Source organism: Excalfactoria chinensis, chromosome 3 (assembly GCF_039878825.1).
Source record: "Excalfactoria chinensis isolate bCotChi1 chromosome 3, bCotChi1.hap2, whole genome shotgun sequence".
NCBI lineage: Eukaryota > Metazoa > Chordata > Aves > Galliformes > Phasianidae > Excalfactoria > Excalfactoria chinensis.
This window is the reverse complement of record NC_092827.1, coordinates 104316707-104341329: the sequence shown is the minus strand read 5'-3', so window position 1 is coordinate 104341329 and position 24623 is coordinate 104316707. Positions and strand designations below refer to the sequence as shown.

Here is a 24623-nt window from a genome sequence, read left to right as displayed (position 1 = left end):
ATGTAAGCTATCCAACGCAATCTAGTCTAATAAAATCTGCTTGTCATTCTTTCTTTGTCGCTGCTAAGGCCAGCAGAGCGCTGCCTGAATATTCACAGAAATTAATAACTCCAATAAACAAATTTGTGCAAAAGTTATTTTTCAAAGCGTGACAAAGACTTCTGCCCTCTTTAAGATCACATGAAAATTGGTTTCACTGTTCAGCGAGCCGTATCTAAGAATGCAATAAAAACACCATTGTGCATCCACAATGCATAATTTTTACATAGTTTTTATGCTGAAATAAACTCATTTTTTCAAAGATTGTAAAGCAACACCTTGCCGGAGTCACGTCTCAAAAGCACGTCCTTGTGAACAGCGAGTGGAATGAAGACAAGGTAGAGTCAGTACAGCACGGTGCCACCATTGGGATGCACAACAAAATTATCTTCACTCTCATCTGAAAAAAAGATGAAAGAGATATAAAAAAAAGGGTCTATGAGCTGAGTATAAATTAAATATAGTAATTCAAATCTGGCTGCGAAGCTGCAAACTTTTATGCCAAGTTCCAGCCTGAAATGAATTTCAATGGTCACAAGTATGGATTCCACTAAGGGGAGACTGCAATGAAGTTCTGGCAGAGAAAAGTAGAAGCGTTAAGTAAATAGCGAAACCTCTAAGAGGAAAGAGGGGAAGACAGCAATGGGAACTTGTCGAGCAATCCTGCATTCTTACCAACCGAGAGTGCCCATGTCACTGTATTTTGTACGAATACTCCTTTCCCGTTGCTCTGTGCTCACTATATGTAGACGTTCTTATCCCAAGAACTAACGATGGCTTCACAAGGGATTAGTGTGACTCAGTGGAGGTTTGGGGGTTGCAGGTGGTGGCGATCCCTTTGCAGAGTGAGGACCTGTGCCAAGGGCAGACACGGCAGTTAGGGTACAGTAATGCACCTGTTGTTGTTGGCTTTGTTTCAGAGGCTGCTGGCTATGGGCACGGTGATCATTATCGCTACAACAGGCTCAGGGGAAAACGGACTGGGGACCTGTTTGATGGCTGGCATGCTGTCACTACGCACTGACTCTTCACCGCCTAACAGGGTAAGGAAATGACTTTATTGTTCCACATAATGACTTTATAAGTTGTCCTCACGCTCCTGCTCTTTCTACACAGCAGCAGCAAAGATAATTCTTGAAACACTGCACGTTTTCCAGCGTCTTCTGACCTCCTAGAAACGAAAGATGGTTAAGTAAGGAGTTAGGAGAGGGAAACAGCGCTCTTAATGCTGGAAGTAGAAAAACAGGCTCTTTCTGGAGTCTTCGACAGGGCCCTGGGGAGCAGCACGGAGCCTGCAGCCCTGGGGGCGGGCACTGTGGGGCACAGCCAGGCTCCTGCCCTCCCCCAGGTCACTGCAGCTGGGAAGCATCACCTGCCTATAGGAAGGGCTGCTGTGTGGGTACCGGGAGCTCCTCATGAGGCCCTCTGAAGTGAAAGGCGTTTGCACGACTTTAAAAAACACTTCTGGAACATTTTTATTTTTTTAATTGCAAAAAAAGCAAAAAAAAAAAAAAAACAAAAAACAAAAAAACCAAAACAAACACCAAGAAGGAACTCAGCCAGCTCGGGCCGACTGGGCACAACCAGCACTGCAGAAGCTGGGCTCTGGAAGCTTCCATCGCATCCCCGCAGCACGCTGCCTGCTCCCACCGACCGGGCGCCGTGCTGGGCGCTGCCCGCGGCTGCTCCCCGGCCGCCAGGTGAAGCGCCGCGCTGGGGGCTGCCCGCAGTGCGTAACGCCTCCCGCCTGCCCCCGCGGATGATGCTTAGATATAAAGGTTTATATGCGCGGGTTTGCGGCTATTGTCGCATCCAGCTACTAAATAACAACCCTCTAACAACAAAAAAAAAAAAGAAAAAAGAAAAAAGAAAAAAAAAACAACCAAAACAAAACACCCCACACAAGCCATAACGACGATGATGATGCTGACGGGAGGGGGGGGGGGTGGAAATAAATAAATAAAAGCGAGCGAGAGTCGGCGAGGGAGAGGGAGGCAGGTTCAATTATCTAAACAAAGAAATCATGGCGGAGTGTTTACATTTGGCTGCCCAAAGCCTGTCGGATTACGGACCCCCCCCAAACACACCCGGCCCCCCCGGTTCCCCCCCGCAGTAGCGGCGTGCCGGAGCCCGCCCGCCGACACCTCGCCGCGGCCCGGGTAAGTGCGGAGCTCGCGGCGGCCGGACCCGCGCCCCGGCCCTCCCCGGGCGGGCGGCGGGGCGGGGGCCGAGGCGGCTCCCCCCCCATCCCGGTGCGGTGCCGCGTGTGCGTGTCGCTGTGCGCGCGTGTCGGTTGGGGACGGGGCGCGCCCGCCGCCGCGCTGCCCTCGGGCTCGCCGCGCCCCCCCCGGCCCCGCGGCCGCCGTGCCGCCTCCCCGCCCCGGGGTCACGGCGCCCGGCGCTCGCTGCCGGCTCCGCCCCCGCGGCCGGCCCCGCCGCGCCCCCCCGCCCGTCCGCCGCCGCGGCGCCCACGGGGCTCGGGGACGGGGCTCGGCGCGGCCGTGCGAGGGGTGGGGGCTGTGCCGCAGCCCCGGGGGCGGATTTGGGGCGTGAGGGGCCCGGCGTCGCGGGGGATGGGGAAGTGGGGGAGGAGGGGGGAGGGCTGGATGCGGCTTCTGCTCCCTGTGTCCGAGCGCCGCGCCGCAGAGGGCGGGTGGAGTAGAGAGGCGGGTGGGAGCTGGCTGCGTGCCGAGACCCTCGTCCGAATCGCCATCACGCCTCCACGCCGCGGCCAAGTGCCCTGCCCTGAGCGTGGTTCTGCCCTCCTAACGTGCACGCCCTGACCTCTTAACCCTGTGTGCTTTCACCGCCAAAGGACCGCAGCCTCAAACGCCGTCGCCGAGGGGCTGTGCCGTGCGTCCAGAAGCCCTGGCTCCCAAATGTCCTTGGCCCTAAGCGCTTCCATCTCCAGGCTCCCTCCCCCCTTCCCAGATGCCCTTACTTCCGAACCTCCTCACTCTCAAAGAGCCATTCTCCAATGTTCCTTGTCCAGAAACACCCGGCCCTGACAGTCCTTGCTCCCAGCTCCTCTGCAATGAGCGAGGAGGTTAGCTGCTCCTGTTCCTTTGGAACCATGCGCTGCTGGGCCCTCTGGAACAGCCAGGAGGACCTGGGTCTCCGCTGCCAACAGGCTGCCCCCTGACTCTGAGCCCCCACGGGCTGCTGCTGTGAAATACGGAGCTGACCCTTTCAAACAGTCTGTATGTGTCGCTCCCATGCGTCCATCAAAAAGTCCCCTGGCCCCGTCACATCTCAGCACCAGGAAGCTGTAAAGCTGCTTTGACACCTCTGCCCTTCTGGATGTGGCTAACAGCAGCACCCCCCCCTACACACACACAGCACTAACCGTGGGCTGCATGTCCTGCTGTGCTGCGTGTGTCCCTGCAGCAGGATGCTGGGGAGCAGCGGGGTGCTGCAGTAACAGCACTGTGCACACATCTTGCGGGGCTCTGCAGGCTGTTCTGCTGGGGAAAGCAGATGGCTGGTTCCTGGTGTTCTCTGTGCCGGACCTACTTTTGTTTCCAATGGTTGTGCTCCTGCACGTCCCCAGTTCCAAGAGTGCTTTGAGCTATGCAAGATGGAGGTCTGTATTTGCACTCCTTGGGGGTGGTAGGCAAGTTATATCTTTATTTTTCATTGAACTGCTCATCTTAAAAGTTTGGGAAGTCAAACTCCTGAGTGAAAGAGAAATGCCTCCTATTGCATTACAAGGCGCTGGAAGAGAAAACGGGGGCTTGAGGCTCAGGAGGTTTGAGATGTCCACTCTTCGTGCTCTCCCAAGCTGTGTCTCAAGGCAGTGGGGCTTGCGGTGGTTCACTGCTGTGTTGTTGAGGGTTCGGTGTGCGTGTCAGCACGTCAGCAGTGCCCTGAAACGAGGGGAACAGAAACGTGAGGTTCATGCTGGTGCTTCTGCTGGGTTTGCCTGCACATGGGGCCGCGGCCTCGGTTCTGTGAGTGAGGCTGTGTCCCTTTGTTGGGACTGCTGGGACGCAGGGGGTGTCAGCTGCCCCAAAAACGAGAGCTGCAGCAGCAGATCCCTCTGTCTGCAGAGCCCCCTCCCTGTGCTCACACTGCCCTCCATCCGCATTCAGGCCGGGCACTCCTGGGTTGGTGCACTGTGTGGATGAAAGGCCTGCTGAGGAAATTCCCCACACGCTTCGATTTTTTGCCACTTTACTTCCTGCTTGAACTGTCAGTTCCTGGAGTCTCTGAAGGTCTGAGGCTGTTTTCTCAAGGAAAGCTCTTAATTTAAGTGGCCTGTTAACTGTTAATTGCTGTTCTGTTCTGGCTATTTACCTGAATCTCATGTCAAACCCACTGTTCTGGTCTGGAGGCTACACTGCTTATGTGCTCTGATCTCTAAACTGTTCCTGCTTTCTGCTGTTTTATTGAAGACCGCCGTAATATTTCTTCTCTTAATGCAAACTGACACATCCTAGATTTAAGGATTTTGTGGAGCAAGCTGCCCCGCTAGGAACGGCTTACACAACAATTCCACGTTTATGGCTGGCTAAAAAAGAAACAGAATTCTCCAAGAAGTAATTGTCAAAGAATGTTCTTGTTTTCTTCAGCTGGGATGTGTTCGGAGGAGAAGAGCATTTAAATGACCAGGAGCTGATGGGGAGGCAGGCAGCAAGCAGGGTTAGATAGGAGACCCTGCTTGTCCAGCTACCAGCATCAGCAGGGCAGGCGTGAGCAGTGCTGGAGGTCGCAGTGTGCGCTGCTGGGAAGGCTGGAGAAGGTGGTGCAGTTGAAGCAGTGCTGGCGCAGTCAGTGACATTCCATCCTTAGAGACAATTCTGATTGTTTGTTTGTTTGTTTCCCTTTATTGCATTAGTAAAGCTGTTCTCTTCCCTGCTAACGATGACATTGATGCCAGATTTTGGCTCCTTGATTGGGATAGTCGCATAGAAACGTTTGAAAAATGCTAAGAGGGTGGATATGATTTCGTCTCAGGCTGCAGAGAGCAGTAACAGGGCTGGTTTTCTTTCGGTGACTATCTGCAGGTCTTGATTAATGAGGGTTCATTCGGGTATTGAGAGAAGAGGAGAACTCTCAAATGACGCTGAATTTGTTTCCCCTGTATGTAATAGAATGAAACTCTCAGGCTATTGCTGGACAGTAAGATATTCTGACATGAATATATATTTTGGAGCTCTGCACAAAATGAGGATTTCATGCATAGGCAACGCAGTGTGACAAGTCATATCCTGTGTGACCTTGTGCGTACAGTATAAAGTTGTGTAATACGATCTTCTGCTAAATTATTACACAAAATAAATAGAACATACCTCATTTTTATGCTAATAACGATATTTTTCAATTCTGAGCTCCTTTTAATGCTAAGATCTCAAAGTAAATTACAGGTAGAGGCAAACCAAGCTTCACAGCACCGCTGTGAGTTGTTGTATTACCATTTGGAGACTACTCGGAGGTATCTTTATTAATTGCCGTTGTTTAATTTTCTGTTAATTATCGTTTGATTTGCTTAGCTCGCGGTACCGTTCTCTCTCCTAATATGTTAACAATAAAGTATAGTCTTCTGAAGGTGAAGGGAAACAAATGTTTTAATTTCAGCCACAAAAAAAATTAGTCAGGTCTGTCAAGGGCAAAGGGAAGAGTGATGTCGACTTGGATTCCTCGGGGAATGTGGCTGGAGCAGAAAGTGAACTCGGGATCGTTGTGTTCCGTGGTCCATCCCGTGATGTAAGTGTGGCTGAGAGGCTGATGAGGTTTTACAAAGAGGTTGGCTGAGGGAACAAAAGAAACCTTCGTTATTTTCTTGAATTTCCAAAGGATGGGATTTCCAGAAGCGCTGGTTATTTTCTCGGCTCTGTTGTCCTTAAAGCCAGTGGTAAAAATGTCATTTGCTCAATGAGAGCCAAGTTAAGACACTGGGGGGTATTTGCAACCCTGTCCTTGATGTTTGTGAAGTGTGAGATTGATCTCTCATCCCCGATACCTCCAGCAGGTGTTTGCTACCAAGTTCAGCTCAGGATTTGATTCTCAGTCACCTGGAGATGGAGTAGCATTTCTGGGGCTGAGAATGCAGCCTGTAATGCTCTTTTCCTCCATCGATGTCAGTACTTGGGACGGTCAATTAGTACAGAATTTACTCGAACTTCTTAATGCGTATTTACAACCCTTAATTCCAGTTTAACAGAATGTTTTGTGGTGGAACGTTTACAGAAAGAGCACGTGGAAAAAAAATTATCGCCGCGTGTATTAAGCAGAAAGAAAGCATCCCTGTGCTGCCGTGTAGGAGCAACTGACAAAACAGCATATTACAAGAAGCTATCTTTTTCATTAAGTCTGCACAAAATGAGGATTTAACGCATGGGCAGCACAGTCGGTCCCAGCGGTTTAGTGCCCATAATCCCACCTCGAAAATGGCTTCACAATCATAATTACTGTTACAAAATGGACACCGCTTCCATTCCTGGCATGTCTACTTCACACAGAACTAATTGCAGGCACAGAAGGCCAGGTCTTATTTTACCAGCCTCCTGGTTCCAGCAGCGCAGCTATGTAAACCTGCCCATAAGGTTTCCAGGCTCTAACTGACAACTTTGTGCTTTGCCTTATTCGGTCACAACAGGGCAGAGCGTGTGTGGCAGCCGCCCTCACTTGGTCCCAGCTCAAACTATCCCTGGACATTTAGATACTATGACATGAATATATATTTGTGAGCTTTGTGCAAAATGGGCATTTCACGCATAAGCAGCATCGTGTGACGGGTAGTATCCAGTGTGACCTTGCAAATGCAGGCTGAGCTCCAAATGCACCGCTCCAAAGAGGAAGGAGTGCAGCGGAGTCTCAGGTTCTAGAAGGAAATCCCATAGTTGGGTTTCGAGCCTACAACTCTTCCTCCAGGTTCCTAAAACCCACCAGGAGAACTGAAATAAGGTCTTGAAGTATATAAGCTATCCTTATTGTGAGGGTGAATGATGATAACACTCCTGTGTCCAGCGAAAGGGTGGGATTGTGTGAAGTGTGACACAGTGAGTAACCGTCCCATATATTTGCAAGAAGAAATTATTCTAGTTTGGCTTTCAGTGTGGTCTGTTAGGAAAACCATTCCTAGGTGGTTAGATTTATGGACATACAGATGCAGACGCAGCATATTCTAGAGTCTGCATACATTTTGGCCTAGGAACACACTCGTTTTGCTTCCAAAAAGCAATCTGTAAGGTGTAATATATTGGGCAATATTTCTGAAATGTTAAAGTCTGTGAGGTTTGGATTTCCATGTGTGAAGCACCTACTGTTTATCTCTGATTGGGGCCTGCGGGTAGTTTAGAAATGTAATATTCAATGGTAACGATAGTTATCTTTTCTTTCATAACTTGAAGTTACATCTTGGATGAGTGAATCTCCCTTCACAGTTACTTTCCTCCCTTTACGATAGTTTTATGTCAGATAGAGAGTGATGTGTGGAAGGGATCACGTGCATGTTTAGTGCTTTGATTCTCATCATGGAGTGGTCTCATAATGCCTGAAATGGATTCCTCTTGCAGGGAACTACACCAGAGCGTATTAGCTGGGAGCACACCTAGTGGGACTGCTTTAGAACTGGCTTGAAGTAAACCATCTGAAAATTAAGCAGCGTGGATGTTGGATCTTTAGCACCGCTTTTGCTGTGCAGATCATCCCTTGTTTCCCTTTGCTGTCTGCTAAATGGTCCTTGGTCTTTGAGCTGAGAGGCCATTAGGAAATAAGCCCTGCTGCTGATTGCAATTGCACCTAGTTTACTGCTTTGCTGAAAGGTCTCCGAGGAATGTTCTGTCAGATAGCAGCTGCTAACCCCAGTGGGATATACTCTTCGTTATTAGCGCTGTGAAAGAAATGACAGAAGGGTTTTCTTTTGCCTGCATTCGAGTCTTGGTGGTAAGGCCCAGTTAATGGAACCGCTTGTGGAGTCTCTTGGTTGGTTTTCACTGGGTGACTCTGTGATAAGACACCTCCTGAGGCAAAGGCTGTGCACAACCACAGCCACACGGAGCGGTGCTTCACGTGGCCTCTGAAAACTCCACGCAAAATCGGGTATTTTGAGTCTGCCTTTGAAAATGACTGTCGTGATGAATTGACAGCAGCAGTAGCAAATAAATAATACATATTTTTAAACTTCCCGTAATTGCATGTTTACCCAATAGGCCAGAACGGCTCTGTCCCAAGGAGCTGCTGCAGTCTGAGTAAATAATACATGTTTTAAAGTCCATAATTACATACTTAAGCGATAGACTATCGAGGAAATAATGCACATTTTAAAAAGTCCATAATTACATATTTACACGATAGTCTGTAAGTTCTGTAATTACTTATTTGCACAATAGACCATAGCAGCTGTTACTGTCTATTATGGTTACTCTCAAAGAATTATATTATGGATTTTTTTTATATAATTAAAAAAAATAATGATAATAAAGTATATTTAACTGGGACATTGTATTATTCATCTTTAAAAAAAAATCCACAAACCTCTGAGATAAGAAAATCTCTAGGAAGGTGGAACTATAGGGTGATATGGAGACAGAGAAGTTCTTAGTCGTGCAGTGATAAATGTCTTTTGCTTAGCATGAGAAGCTTAGGATTCCTTATTAATTTCAGAACTTCTTTCTCGAGGTAGCTGATATCAAAGCATGCAACATGATGTGATTATACTTCCCTTATTGTGCGGACGTTCAATCAGGATGAGCATTTGGGATAACTAAAATTCTTCAGTTCCTGTTCTGCTCTCACTAAAGCCAGTGATAAAACTCCCATCGACCCTGGTTGGAGAAACCATTTATACTGAGGACAGCACTTAAGCCTGTACTTGAAATCAATGGCACTTAAGCATCTTTTTAAATATAAGCACATACTTAAGGCCTCTCATGAATTCTGATGGACTGCAACATATGATTAAATGCTTTCCTGAGTTGGGATACTGCGTTCTGTGAAGGCGGAACTGGAACTCGCCAGGTGTGTGTGGCTTTTTGGTGGGCCGCAGGTTCGTGTTGTTCATGGCATGCATTCTCCCACAGCAGAAGCTTTTTTGGCATGATTGACTACATTGGCATGTGGGCAGGAATCACTACCATAGCAAATGCGTTGCTGCTCCTTTGTTCCTTGTAAAGATTCATGGATTGAGAATTCCTCCAGTGTTTTCCATAGCTCAGCTGCTGAATTTATTCTCATGTTAAAGACTGGATCAATACGCCTAAATGAGACTTCTGTCCATAATTACTACTAAATAGCAAGGCTAAATCAAGCAAGTCAGAATCTGACATTTAGCTCAGTCAGACCTTGTGCATTTAGCAATGAAAGAGAGTATGAAAGGGACCTTTGCTCCTCACCGTTAGTTTCATTAAAACATTTGAGTTAAGAGAATTTGAATTGTTGGGAGCCCCACTTACAGATAATGGCTGAGACGTAATGAAATATGCAGGCACGTTTTATCAGCGGTTTGCAGTCCAGCTGTGCCATATATGCTGCTTGAGCTTGAAGAGCTGAAGATTTTGGCAATGGACAGTATGGCACCAAAAGGGACAGGGGGGTCTATTGGGAGATAAGGGGGTTGGAATTGACTTGCACGGGGGAAGAAGATACTCAACAAGATAACAGTTCTGCTTCTTTTTTGTTGTTGTTTTTTGCCCTGGATCTCCCCAGATGCCGTTACTGACAGTTGTGCACGCATTTGGACGTTTGGTTAAGTGACCTGGAGCTTCAAAGGCCAAAGGGAAAGCCAATATCAATCCTTTGTTAAAAGCCCAAAGCGGGGAGAAGAAACTCCAGTAGGCTTAGAGTAGATTCTCTCTCACGTGGTGCTTTTTACTTGTGTAAAACAGATAAACAGTGTTACCTGCCTGCTTGGTATCTGAAACCAGCAAATGAAAACAAGGTTTGCAACGAAGCAGGGAAGCAGGCAGGCATGTTAAGCTGCCAGTATTTCTGTTACGGATTGCAAAATACGGGCTGTGCGTTCATGTCACGGTGGCATTTCTTTAATAATGATTCTAACCTCAGGTGGAGTACATACAGAACCACACAGTGTAAGTTTACCCAAGTAAACAGTTGCACCACGTAAGCTGTATTAAGGGATAGCTTTGTTATCATACGCTTTGTGGGCACAAACCAGCTTATTTTATTGTGAGAAATCCCGCCAGGGAGACAGCACAGGGACTGTTACACGAGGAAGGTAAGCAAATTCCAACGCGTTATGTTTGCCAATAAGTAGTACTTTGTACTTGTGAGTTTGTTAATTGCCAGAAGGAGCTTTAAATTCACCAGTTATCAATGACTAATTCTATCAGCATCGTTGCCAGGAAGAAAGTTAAAATCCCAGCAGGATGGACACAACACTTTCTCCTTCATAGGTAGATGCATTTAGTACAGAGTAATTTGTCTCACGTGGTATTTTGGAATAGCTTTGAAAAATTAGATTTGAGGCTAAGGGGAGGTTTTATTGCTGTCTTCATGTATGTAATGGGAGAGTGATTGTCTTTCTGAGAAGACGGAGCCAAGCTTTCTCCTGAAGCGCACAGTGAAAGAAGAGGAGAAGGACACAAAGTGCAGCAGAGGAGGTTCTGATAGGGCATGAGGAAGGTGTTAGTGGCTTCAAAGGGGGATCGCACGCCGCCTCACCCGTATTCTGCAGAGAGCTTTTGCATTAAAAATGTGCTGTGCCAGGTAAAAATAAGCTATTACTGGTTTGTGGTGGTCCTCATTTGTGATGGAAAAGCAGGTGGTTGCATCGCTTGGCACACATGATGCCAAATTTGTCAGAAATAGTGATTCACTTGTTAGTTTTCTTTTATTGCTTTTGTTATTATAATGGATTTTGAGGACAGAAGCAGATTTCTTCCCTGTAGTGTTAACTACAGTAAGAGGTAGCATTATGGCATTGTCATCTTAGTGCCTCTTAGAATGATAAATATTTCTGTGAGAAAGCATTGTGAAAACCTGTCTGTATAATTTCCTCCGTCCCTGTTATTAGGAGGAAGAGCAAAACTACAGTTTGCCATTACTAGGGGTTGTCAGCAGCTAAATGATTCCTCACAGGTGGAGAATACCTCCTTTCTCACACCATCTTTTCTATCATTTATATGCCGTTCTTTTAAGACTTGTATGCAGGCAAAATACTTTCTCCATACAGAGCAGTGTTTTGCACTTGCTGCAGCTGAGGAGCACTGCAAGAAAGGAATGGCCATCCTTTAAGGACTATTTTTTTAAACTTGGTCCTTTTTACTCTGTTAAATGCAAGAATCTGTGAATATGACAGTGAAATGGCCAGGCCTAAGAGAGGTTGTCGTTTTCCAGCACAGTTGGTCAACAAGGCTTATGTAATTATAGATGGATAGAAGTGGGACTCTGAGGAGCCAAAGAACTTTCCCACAGCAGCCCTGGGAGAGAGGTCATGTAGCTACTACAGCATTGAGGAACGTTGCCTGCCGTGTCCCCTCAAGAAAAAACAGTGCACTGTAGTAAAGCTAGCTGGTTTTCTTCCATCTTAAGTGTATTCCGAGAGATGAATTTGATGAATTTCAGCATTCATCAAAGCAGAGGAAGTTTTACTGTAGCTCTAACTAGTGAGAGACAGCGTGCAAAGGTGTTGTGCAAGCAAGCCCTCACAGCTGTTTAATGGACTTCGAACCTGACCTGCTGCACCCCTTCAATGAACTGACAGACCTCTCGAGCTCACAGAGGATAAAGGAGAATTGGGCTGTAGTTGTCAACTTCATCTGCTTTTCTGTTGCATGGAGCCTAGAATCTTTGTTTTAAAGGGTGTTGGGGAAACATGAAGTGGGGGACTAATGCAAGGGCTAATACGAGGAGCAGGAGGGATGGAGTGTGGCCATAGCTAAGAACTTGATCTCTAACATAACTAGGTGATAGTGGTTTTGGTCCCTAATGTATTTTTAATACACTGATAAGTTCTAGGCAAAAGGTAGGAAAACGAGTAAATTAGCATAGAACCAGTTAATATTCACAAAGTCTTGTTTTCACCAGCCCCAGCCCAAGATCTTTACATACCCTCAGTGTATTTTAATGACGACTGTTGATCACGTTTCCTTTACACCCTGAACGCTTCTGTGCAGAAGTAGCTGTGTGTAAGAAGTGTGCAAATGCAAAGCATGTGGTTCGAGGCTGCCTGAGATTCCGGCATATCTGCATCCCCAACTACCACATCACTTCACTGCTGCATTGATATTCAGTCAGCGGTGTTAACGTTGCAGCTATTTTTATTTTATTTTTTTCTGATGGCTCCTGTAATTTCTCTGAATGCTATTATAATAACTTCTCTATCACCCGCACCTTTTAATGATTCATAAATTCCTTGATTTCTATGAACAGCAAACTGTAATAGCACGATGATCAGAACAGCATGCCGAGGTTTAGGAGAAACTTCTGCTGCCTGACTAGCTCCAGCTCTCCTTCATTGCCCCACTAAATTGTTCAAAATGAGGTTTCCACTACAATTTGAAACAAGGAAGTCCTGAGTTCAACACGAATACCAGAGAAGGAGACCATGCTGAAAATTAAAAAGCAAAATAGACAATAACATGTAACAGATTTCAGAAAGGTACGTGAAAGAGCGTGCACTGTAAAACAGGCGTTATTAGCCATACCACAATTTCTTTCTCCTCGTTCAGTCGTTTGGCCCTTTTAACTACCAATTTCCCCTGTGTGCTGCCTACACACATACACTGTGCACATGTTCTGCCACAATTATGCTTTCCAGTAACTTCATCTGGGATGGTTGCACAGCTACATTTGAAAACACAAAGGGGCTTCTGTGAAGCAGGTTGTGTGAAAAATGCTGGATCCCTGTCATTCCTGTTTGTTTCCAACATACCTAAGCTAAATGCGTCCCTTAAAAACGTAGGCATGGTGAAATGGCAGATGCTATAACCAGAAGTGTCTGCTTTATTTGTTTCTTTTTTTACCCCTCTAAGCTTTAAAGAAACCAGCTCTTGCTTAGAATTAGGCACCCCGTGCTTTTCCAGATGATGTGCCCCACGTTATTCCATCTTGAGAGCGACTTAAAGCTTCGACTTTTGGCTGGCCGTGTTATGTCCCCTGTAGTCAGTCTGCTTGAAAGGTAGTCTCTGTCTTAAAGCTCAGTGGTTCGTGTTAATTTTGGTCACTTTCTCATCTGATGGGATAGACGCAGAGAAAAGACTCCTCACTTCCCAAGGGTAGCTATGAGGTACCTTAATTTTACAGATAAGCTTGCAGTATGCTGCGATGGGATATGCTGTGTGAGGAAGCAGAGGGCTGTCAGCGTGCTCCTTTCATAAGGTGTGAAGTCATTAAAAAATAAGCTTTCGTTGACTTGCTTATGTAAGGAGTGATTTTTCAGAAGCGTGTAGTGCTGGTCTAACTCTACGTCCATTGCAGTTAATGGGATTTCTGCTATTAGCAAGAGAGTTAGGCCACTTCTGAGTATCACACACTTCCCATTTTTTATTTAATTGTGCATACAGTTTTTCTTTCCCTCGCTGGGTCAGTCTGTAGGAAATTTAGGTATGTAAACATTTACAAGCAAACGGGTATGAGCTCCATCCTCACATGCCCGATTCAAAGTAATACTTCTTAGTAACACTGAATGACATCCTGCCCTGAGGCCAATGGCAACTGATGAGGGAGGAATGTGTAAATTAGACAGTAGGAAAAACAAAATGGAGTTCAAGTGCAAAACACTCCATCTCCTCATTAGTACCAGAGAATTTATATGACTGGTCTTGGAGTTAGGTAATCTAACTTTTCTCTCAAGAGATGATTTTGTAGATGGGCATTATCTATTTCTAGATGAGGCTTACAAGTGCTTTTTTTACTCAGATCACTTCCTTTATCTTTTTTTTTTTTTCTGAAGATGCTTGATAGCTTGATACCAGCCTGCTCTGTAGAAGGGCCAGTCTTCTTTGGATGGAGGTGTTAAGAAATCATTTAACCTTTTTATCTTTTATTCATGATATGTTTCCCTTATAACTATCAGTTTCCCATTCTTTTTTTCACCCAGAGGGTGTTGATGCACTGGAACAGGTTGCCCAAGGAAGCTGTGGATGCCCCATCCCTGCAGGCATCCAAGGCCAGGCTGGATGTGTCAGTACTGCTCTTGTTTCAGTGGGCAATCATCAGGCTCTTAGTGGGATGGGATGAGTATTACCAAAACACTATGCCAATGGCTCTGGCCTATGTGGAATTTTCTGATCAACTTGGATCATCCCTTAAAATGTGCTGAGAAGGAAGAGTGCGTGTTAGAATTGCTAGAAATACCAAAAGACCTTTGGTTTAGGACTAACCAGAGAAACAAAGGAAGTAGTTTCAGCAGACAAGGAAAGGAAAAGAGCACTTAGTGGCTTGTAATAGGTGAAGGATAGAGAGTAATAAGCTTGGGACATTCCTGTTCTATCCCTTTTAGTAATGGAATCTGGAAAAGAACAGAGTTAAACTAAAAGAAAATCTTAAAATAAAATGAAAGTATAAAGTGTTTCTGACTCACACCTTGCAGGGAGTCCACATAAATGTAGACTTCAGGCTTTTCAAGAGTACGTACCCATTTCCTATGCAAAGTCAAACAAATAAGGTCAGTCACTTGTCACAGTTAATGTCTCGACTACTTTTTAAGAAGTGTGGTTTTTTTCACCCTGAACTGAAAATTCTGTAACACTATGAAGTAATCCATGATCTGACCTAGAGGTGCCTTCACTGTTGGCTAGTGTAAGCTTTGAGCCAATTCCCGAGATTTTCAAGTGTGCCGGCATGTTCTCATATTGCCCCATATTACAGTGGTAGAGAAGAATTCTGGAAGCTTACCTGGCACCATTTGCAGTTTGCAACAAGTTTTACATGTGTTTTTTTTGTTTTTTTTCCCCCATTCTTAATTCTTCTGATGTCCAGAGGTCTTGCTTCTCACCTCTTTCTCTTGTGAAAAGCAGAAAAGGGTAGAGTCCCTTTGCTCGTGCTTGTTATTTGCTTTATTAGCAAATATTTGTCTGCATTGAACTGATGTCTTGCCTTCTACTCTGCCAGGCTTTTAGTCTGTCAGAGTGTACTTCAGTCATTCAGAGTTTTATCCTGATTCTTTTCATTGACTAACCTACCTGTTTTTCTATCTCTCATGTATCATGTCATCGCACTGATTGTCCCTAACACTTCCTGACCCTGTAGATTAGCTTTTTATTTCCAAAATTTATATCCCAAATTTTTCTAAAGAGCGTGGAATATATTCTTGTGCCTTCCAGTGTGATTGATAATTCCTAATTCTTCTTCAGAAAGGGCTGAGGGCAATTTTTAGCTGTGATATCCCTTCGGTAAGCTGTGCCAGTGATTTCTCTTTCAGCTGTGCAAACTCTTAATAGCATTGTTTCCTGAAATAGTAGTGTTTCGAGAGTATGGCACAGATGTGAAGTCAGGGCTTTCTATTGTCCTAGATAGCAGTTATCACCAACCCCTCTCCAGCCCAGCTCATATTTCCGAACAGGTTTTACATATATCTGCTAATGATTCCTCTATCTCTTCTGACATATCCTTCTGAGCTCTGAATTAATTCTATTCTTGGAGTTATGTCAACCTTCAGAGTTTCTAATTTCTTGATGAGCCGTTCTGGCATATTACTGATTTTCTTTGGTGCTTATTCTTCCTCCCCTAGGAAATTTATGCCTGATGCTGTAATCAGTCCTAGCCTTGTTCTATGGACAGTAAAACTGAGGGCTTGTTTTAAGCAGTCTCTCCTTTCTGTTAGTAAACTGCCATTTGCCATTTCATAGACACGGTTTTGTTTCTCTCAGCGACCTTATTCTCCTTACGTGCTTGAAAAGAAAAAGAAAAATCCTTATTTGCAATTTCCTCACTTTAGGTCAACTTTTCCTTTTATTTTCCCCCTTTGTTTCCTTATCAGAACGTTACAGTTTTTCAACATCACGCTAGCATCTTTCTAGTTGTTTTCTCCATCTATATTTTCTTCCTTAAATATGCTGGGTTTTTTTGTTTTGTTTTGTTTTGTTTTTCCTTAAATTAATTTTCTTGCCTCTTTGCCTGCAATATATATATATATATTTAACACACAGTGTTCTCATGCTAGACAGCGCACATAACCTTCAGGCACGTAATAATTGACTTTCAGTACTTTCCATTTTCTCGGTCCTTTTCCCCCAGTGCTGTTTTCCATTCAGTCTCACCCACCGTTTCAGTAATTCTCTTTGCTGAATTCAGAGTTGTGGGTTTTTTTTGTGTGTGTGTCTATGTATTTTTGTTGCACTGCCATCTTAATTAAAACCGTAACTAGATTGTAACTACGGCTGCATTGATTCCAATTATGTCCACTTCTGTTCGCATTCTAGGTGAAGCAATAATTCCTGCACTCATTCTTTTATATGTTGTTTCAAGAGACAATCCAGACTATAAAACACGCTTAAAAGCAGTTATAAAAGCTGTTTGATGAGCTGGATTTTAACCCGTGGTGCAGTATTTATCTGAGGACAGGGCACAGCTCAGAAGCAGAGATGCAGGCTACCAAAGGTGACACAGCACGAGCGCTCAGGTTCCGGCCCTTCTCCTTTGTGCCCTGGTGATGCTGTGCTGCCATGTGGCCTGGGATGGGGCTCTCAGGCAATGCAGTGCACCTCTGGTCTTCAGAGGGCACAGATCCTATCAGAAGCAGTGGCAGAGGCAGTTGGACGTCCACGTATCCCTTTGAAAGCATGGGACATCCTTACAGTACCACTAACTGCTTTTAGCTGTCTTAGCTATGAAACAGTGCTTTGTAGAGTAGTTCACAGAAACCTGAAGTTGTATTTTAACAATAGGTCTCCAGCCTTGCTGACAGAAAAAGTAATTTATTTTGCGGTCTCTTCACATATAATATAACACAATCACATATAGTAGATTCTGTCCTGAACTCGCTATACAGTGTTAATGACTGGCACTTAAATACTTTACAAATTGAATTGCACTTGTATGAGAAACTGGATTGATAAAATAAATTATATATCTTACAGGTTTAGGTTTTGGTTCTGCAATTGTAGCTCTTACAAATTACCCAAACCCCCTTTTTATATTGCGTTTCACATGGCTATATTTTACAACTACTCTAATAAAAAATTCTATACAAAAATAGTTTGATATTAATAGTAATCATTAACAACTTGATAGATTCTTGTTAAGTATATTTGCAATACATTTAATCTTATTAAACTCAGCTCCGAGTTGTTTCTTCCAGATATTATAGGTCTTTATGAAGCTAGCAGCATAAAGAAGAGATTTCAACCATTTTTGGCCAAGAATTAGGTTTAGCTTAATGGATCAATTCTTTTCTTATTAAACTGAGTCTGACCAGTGCCAAGTAATACATTCAGCATTGATCTTTGTCTCACCCTGCTGTAGTGTGCGTTCTCTTTATGTACATGAAAAATAAGGTGCCAAGAATGAAAACAATGCCTGTATAATACAAATATAGAATTTTTCAGGCTTCCATTCTGCTTATCCTTTCAGTTTGTTATTAATGTCTTGTTCAATGATTTCTGAAATGTATTTTTTAAAAGAACACTTCTTTCCATAAAGCATATATCTTCTTTTCTGTAATTAACAAAAACCAAAATGAATAGTAATAAAGGAAATTCATAGTCTGCCGACACGCATGAAAGTTCCCATAGGGATATCTCGTTCATTTTTAGAAGGTTTTTGTACGTATGAAGGTTTTATATGTGGTTTACAGAGTGAAGTTTAAATTGCCAATGAAGGGACCCTCCTTAACCCAAAGCAGTGGTGGCCTCGGCTGTCTTTATAAAAATCACCTGCTGTAATCTGAAGACTGCAAATGGCATGAAATTAGAAATATATGATAGTCCAGAGGATGGGAGAAGCTGGGGTGCTCTTGGTGTGTTAATACCTTCCTGAAACCTGAAATTTCAGATCAAGTGCGGATGGGAATGTTGTGAGAACTTGGCCTTTCTGTGTAATTGGTAAAAAAAGATAAACGTGTTTCTTACACTGAGATCCCATTCCGAGTCAGTTTATATTTACCAGCACTCCTCGGGTTTTGTTTGCACCGTTATGCCTTTTGTAGTACGCTAATTGTGTGCAGCGGCCAGATTTGAAGTAAAGGTGTGAGTGTGTGGGATGGCATACTAACGTTAATTGTGTTATATCCAGAATTGCTCTTACGGAGCTGTGATTGCAAGTAATAGTGAAATAAACTGATAGAAATGTGCACACAAGAATGTGCCAGATCAGTACACTTAGAGGGATCAGACATTCCATCCTGCAGAGGGCAATGGTACACACAGATGGAATGTAGAGAGTTAGACCAAACCCCACAAGTAACTGAGACCTGTAAATCCTTCCAGAGTCTTTACTATGACATAGCCCTAATTATCAATAAATTCTTCTTTGCGTCTTTTTGTCACAAGCCATTCTGACCTGTGCATCTCTGTTTTTAGGCATGGGTATGGTACAGAGGCAGCGTTATTATCTGTGGTAGCCGATCTGTAGGTCAGTACTGGTAAAGTATCCCTGCAGGTTTTGTTGATTTGAGAAGGCTTGCCGGGGTGCAGGGGGAGGTCCTTCAGTCAGCCTTTTTCTCTGAGTGATGAATATTTCTTCCTAGGAGGGTAAAACAAGACATCCTGACAATGTGCCTAATAAATAGATGCCCGCCACTCAGATTTGCGTATTCTTATTCATCTCAAGTCTGTCTGGTTGCTCAAGCTTCGCAGATACAGTGATGTGAGTGAGGGCAAGGTAGCCATAGTTTATCCCAGCGACAGTGCAGTCTGTTCTTGCAAGCCAGTCTCTTTCATACATCAAAATGACAGCTTTGCCTTCATTGCAGGTAAACATCTGCTTGCATTTTGCCAACCGAGTTCACATTTTCAGCTGTTTTGAATCAGTTGCTGTTGGCATAGCCTGGGCTACCCAAGGACAGCTCTTCGAAGTGCTGGGGGACATTTGTTTTCTTTACATTTGCTTCTGATTCCTTTCAGACTGTGCAGAAGTAGTACAGTTTCAGAAAGACTGCGTGTCCTGGCATTTCCCATTGACTTTGCTTTCTTCATTTATTTCAGCTCGTCATTGTTTCAGTTTTCCTCACTCCTGTTTCAAACGAGTCTATCTCCATTATTGTTCCCAGCAGTACGAAAGAGAGCTGGTTAATTAATAAGTAATAATTAGCTTAGGAGACCCCAGCATTGGGCCTGGAAGATCCTAACCTGACTGCCTTGTGCCGTTTCCAGTATAGGAACTTCAAAGGTCTCCCGTAAGTTGAAAACAAACTGCAGCAACTGTGTTTTGCCATCACCACTATTAGCTCTGGGGTACACAGGTGTAGTTTGAAAGTAAGAAGACAATGAACTATTGTTCTGAGTAATTAAACCTTGAGGGTGTCTCTATTTTTATGCTCTTTAACCTCATCTGTCTGCACTGCAGCGTCTTCCTAATGTTTGATGTTCATGTGAGACTGTGGAGGCATGTTGTTTTGTTCTGCAATATGGAAGTTGTAGGCATTTCAGCAGGAATTTGATGCAAAAATCTGGGACTGCATCAGATTTAAATGGCTCTGCTTCTCAAACAGTTACTGTCTGCCTTCAAACAGATACACGATGTGATGTTATGATTCCAAATCTGCAAATCTGTTGAAAGAGGATACATTTCAAGTGTGCAGTGATTGCGCCTTAAGAACAGGTAAAAACCTGACCAGGATTTCACAAATTCCTCGGCGCTGTTAAAGATCTTCCATTTACTGCAATGCAGAACTTCAATATTTTTCTGCTTTGCCTTATCTAAGGCTTTCTGTTTTAAATGCAGTCAGTCTACCAAGCTCATAGTACATATGGCTTACAACTGAAAGTCGTGTTTAGATACAGAATTTTATGCAAATGAATGAACTGCTAGAAACCAGTAACGTTTGTGTGTGTAAACACAACATGTGTTGCCCAGACCTTTCACTGAATAAATGGCAGATCAGTAATAACCTTTTTTTTCCCCAGTAACTCCTTTATTTCTTAACCAGACATTCAGCTTGCTGTGATAACAACATATTTCTTATTTTTTTTTCCTGTTTGTGTGTACATCTAATAGGACAAAATACACGATCAAATCAACAAGTGTCTAATCCACATGGCAGCACTGTAGTGCTGTTGGCTACGGAGTTTCCAGCCTTAACAATGCAAGGAGTCCTTCTGCCTTTTTAGCGTGCTCTTATTGCTACCAGAAATTCCAGCCACTTAGACCCTTCTTTCTTGCTTGTATTTATAGATGTCAGTACTCACCAACTCTGTGGCTGTTCTGAGCTGTGGTCACATTCTAGTTACAATCACATCTCCTTACTTGCTTGTGGACACTCAACCAACTTTAAAGCATCCTCAGAAGAAGCAGTGATACAAATATCTGGGGAATATCACAGCGTCTTCTGTAATGAGCTGGGGAGAAAGCCCAGTGGGTCTGCAAGAATTGCTTTTGAGGCTTCATCAGCAAATTAACACGCTCATTATGGAGAGGTATGCTGTACCTGGTCCTTCAAGAACAAAAATTAATTGCTTGCAAAATTCTCTTCATCTGTGTATGGCATTCACTGCAATTCAAGGGACTTCCATCTGACAGAGGAATTTAGGCCAGCCAGAATTTCATATCACCGCAGATTCCAAGGCTGGATTTTTTAGTATAAATGTTTAAGTGAAATTTCCACACTAAACACTTGAAAAGAAAATTCACAGTAAAAAATATATATGTATATATAGTTATTCACTTTGAGAAAGACAGCGATTTCTAAGGAACCTGAAATTTGAAAGAGAAATATGATTAAATAGCTATCCCCAAATTAGCGCTTTGTTGTCGGTGTTTTTCGGGTTTTGATTTTCTTGCAGCTCCATCATGGTGTAAACTCAGACAAATGCCCATTTTGGCCTTATAGGTACAGACCAAGAAAACGAAAGCATGGTTATTCATACCGCTCTACTTCCAGCCATCAGACTCCTGGCCAGGCTCAGGAGTATTTCCGTGAACCCTGCCGGCAGCTTGCTGCACATCCCTGCTGTGCTGTAGATTTTACTCAGAATTACTCAATAGTAGGAACAATGCAAGTAATGAACATTGCAGCTTGTTGTGTAGCTCTTCTTTTTGATCTGGGTTTCTCCCTGTCTGTCGACAGGCTCAGAGACCGTCCCTTGACCTGTCTGAAATACAATTAATTTTTAAGACATCACAGGGCTACTTGAGCGAATCCCGAGCTCAGATTGGTAGGAAATTAATTATTAGTCACAAGGGGACAGCTTCTCTTCCTGCTCTGCTACGTAGGTACGTAAGGAAAGAGGAACAAAGGAAGGATCACTGCTACCTTGAATTGATGCTTTAACTGATTGTGATCAATTCTGAGGTGCTTTCTGCTTGTATGAGTGCTCTTTAGGGTGACTTCATTATCTGAACATATGTACTAGATTACTGCAAAAGGTTATGCCTGAAATCAGTGTCAGGATCAAGTGTACACATATGAGAAGCTCAATATGTAAAGAAATAGATGTGAATAATTCCTGGACCTGAAAGAAAACCTAAGATGCTGCAGAAATAATAACTGCAGAGTGGTAGATGTGTGTCAAGGTAACTGTAGGAATGAAGCTTAAGTGTTGTGTGTTGTGATCAGCATGCTATGTGTAAATGTGAATTGTCCGCTGTATGCTCTCATGCAGCCTTACCCCACTTTCTCCGTATACGTTAAGGTATTTTTAACAAGTTTTGTTAGCAGTTCAGCAGGCCAGACCCAGCTGCCCCACACTGCCAGTCCAAAGGGCCCCAGCCTGTTCCAGAGCAGCCAGTGGTGGAAACTGAGAGAGCTCACATCTTTGGTCTGTTCAGCTCCTTGCTTCTCTCCTGAGAGGGCCATTAAAAGTGTTGTCAGATGTGGTGATGATGATAAATAATAATGGCAAACATACATTAGGAATTGGACCTAGAACTACCAAATTCAGTTTGTATAGACTAACAAATGGCCATTAGACATTAATGACCTATGTTTGATCCCACAAAACCACTTCCATTTTGAGATGCCAAGGGATAATAAATAAGACTGCAGAAGGCTTCATTATGTCAATAAGATTGGGCTTCATTATGTCAATAAGGAGGGAAACGTTTAGCCTTCACAAAAAATATCATGCTGTCTGTGTTAGACTTCTAGCTCAAAAGTGTGCTTTCTACATGAGAAGACACTGAGCCTGGGCTTAATAAATCCAGAATATCTGGTGCTGGTGCAAGTCTGTCCATGTGAGTCTGAACACCTGAAGGCATTCTGCAGGCAGCCGCCAGAAAACCTAACACTGAGGGACTTCAGCAGCAGAATATTGAGCACAGCCTTTAGACAAAGTGCCACAGTCCATGTAGACGATGTTGCCTGTGCTTTTCTTACTTCCCCATTGTTTCACATCGCATCTCTGACCTTTTGGAACATACCTGAACGTTCACATGTATGTGCATATGGTGCGTCGTATGTGAAAGAACTTGTTCTCAGGAAGGCACTTGAGAGACATGAGGTGCTGACAGAAAACATGACTTGCTGCACGCTTTATTTTGATTGCAGCAACAAAATGGGTATTATTTCTTCTTGGTCGGATGAGGCACCCTGCACTTAGAATAGCAAAAGCCTTTCTCACAGAGGCTCACCATTGGAGAGCTGTAACCCTTCTATGGGGCCATCTGCATCCCTGATGGTCAGTGGCCCTGAAGAACGTAAATTAATATAAGATGCATCTCTTTTTAGCTTCCTATGTGACCAGTTGTTACAGAGAAGATTTTTAATAGATGAACAGCACGTGTTTAATAAAGAACATTTTAGTCTTCTCCCTATTTACCCTATTTAAAAACCAAAAGAAACGAACAATTTGTTAACTCAAAAAACTGCTTGTAACGTGAACATTTAAACAACTATATAACTGCAAGCATACCGTTAAAGGAAGCTCAACAATTTAAAAACAATTACAAATCACTTAAAATAGTCATCTAATGTATTCTTAAAGGCAAATACAGATTGTATGTTTTTCAAACGGATGGAAAAACTATTCCAACCACTTGGTGTCTGAGCAGCAAATGACTGATTGCTTTTCTGGTATTAAACTAGGGGACCGCAAACATTAAAAAAATCACTAGACCTTGAATTATATCAAAATATAATTGGAATAAAATAATTCAGAAGATAATTCTGTCTTGCTACTAATGTCGTTTACACAGATAGCAAAGCTAATATTTTTTCCTTTGTTGTAGACTTAGCCAGGTTAACTCTGTGGGTGCCAGCCTGACCCTCTGCACTATGGGTGGTTTGTAATTAAAGGTCAGCTTCCAGTTGGAATTTTTTCCCCATAATATATACTGCACTCTTGTAGGTCTGTGCTGTGACATTCAGAAGAATAATGCCTATCCTACAACACTCAGAAGGAAACGTTCTAACATTCTGAGGAATTGAAAAGTCTAAATAAACACATGGCATGCCTTTCCAAAGCTCCAAAGAAATTGTAGGTGCTAAAATACCTTTGAGAACCTAGTATTTATTAATTGGAGTAATTCTGAATAATTCCCTTAAGGTAATGGAGGTGTTTTATGAAGAACTTCTGAGGCAAATAAGGGCGACAGTTTTCCTTGCAGATTATGTATTATTCTGGATATATGCGTTACTTTTTGAGCACTATTCCTGTATTCTGCTTTCTGTATGTAAGCTTTGCCACGATCAAATCTGATCGCGGTAATAGTAAAATCTGAAAGAAGCTTAGAAAGCAAAAATAACTACCAGCCTTTTCAAATGTGACTCATCATTCAGTCTTTTGTGCTGATTTGACCTGGGAAGGTTTAAGTTAGGGCTGAAGTATTTACTCACCCTGGTCACCTAGAGGTCAGTGAAGGCATATCGATGGCATAGGAGGCCAAGGTTTTAAACCGACAGGTATATGCTGTATGCATATGTATGCACATACAGGCCCAAACCCTGCCAGCAGTACTCTGCTCTCACTCAGATAATAACCTTACTGTTGGTTCTGGAAGGAAGTGGTGTTGGCTGCGAGATTTGTTCTTTTGTTCCTGGCTACAGACGGGACTTGAGGCCTGCTGTTATTGCAGTGAAACTTGTACTGTTCAGAAGCAGGAGAGGTGGAGCGCCACGCAAGATAAGGTGCAGCTTACAGACAGGAGCTTAGCGCTGTGCAGCCACGCCATCAGTAGTTGAGCAGAGGCTGTTTGTGGCAGTAGGATGTGCAGCATATAGAAGATATTGTGCCTTGTGGCCCGCAGCGCTCCGAGTAACACAGCTGTAGTTTTCTTGAGTCTGCCTCATGACAGCAGCCACAAAGGACACCACAGACCAGCACACCAGGTTGTCATCTTGGCTTTGTGTGAGAAAGAGAAGGGCTTCTGGGACTTGGTTGGAAGCAGAAACCCTTTCCTGTATGGGGGACATGCGTTGTAGATAACGTGGTACTTGTCTGTGTGGCAATATTGAGTAGCTCCCATTAAGTCTGGTGGCAGCAGGCCCTTTTCGTGGTGCATAAAGCACGTGCCGTGACTTCGAACGTTTCTCTACAGCAACCTCAATTTACTTATGATATTGGCAATCTCAAGCTCCCCAGTGAAAT

At 43.7% G+C, this 24623-nt stretch overlaps 1 long non-coding RNA gene across 4 annotated transcripts in view; it reads left to right on the top strand.

Moving 5' to 3' along the window:
- Positions 1-1976: 1976 nt before the first annotated feature.
- Positions 1977-24623, top strand: part of LOC140250734 (uncharacterized) — a 376536-nt gene continuing 353889 nt past the window's right edge. For all 4 annotated transcript variants that reach the window (XR_011903252.1, XR_011903251.1, XR_011903250.1 and 1 more), the window contains exon 1: positions 1977-2198. This is a non-coding gene — a long non-coding RNA (uncharacterized lncRNA). The remainder of the gene's footprint in view (positions 2199-24623) is intronic.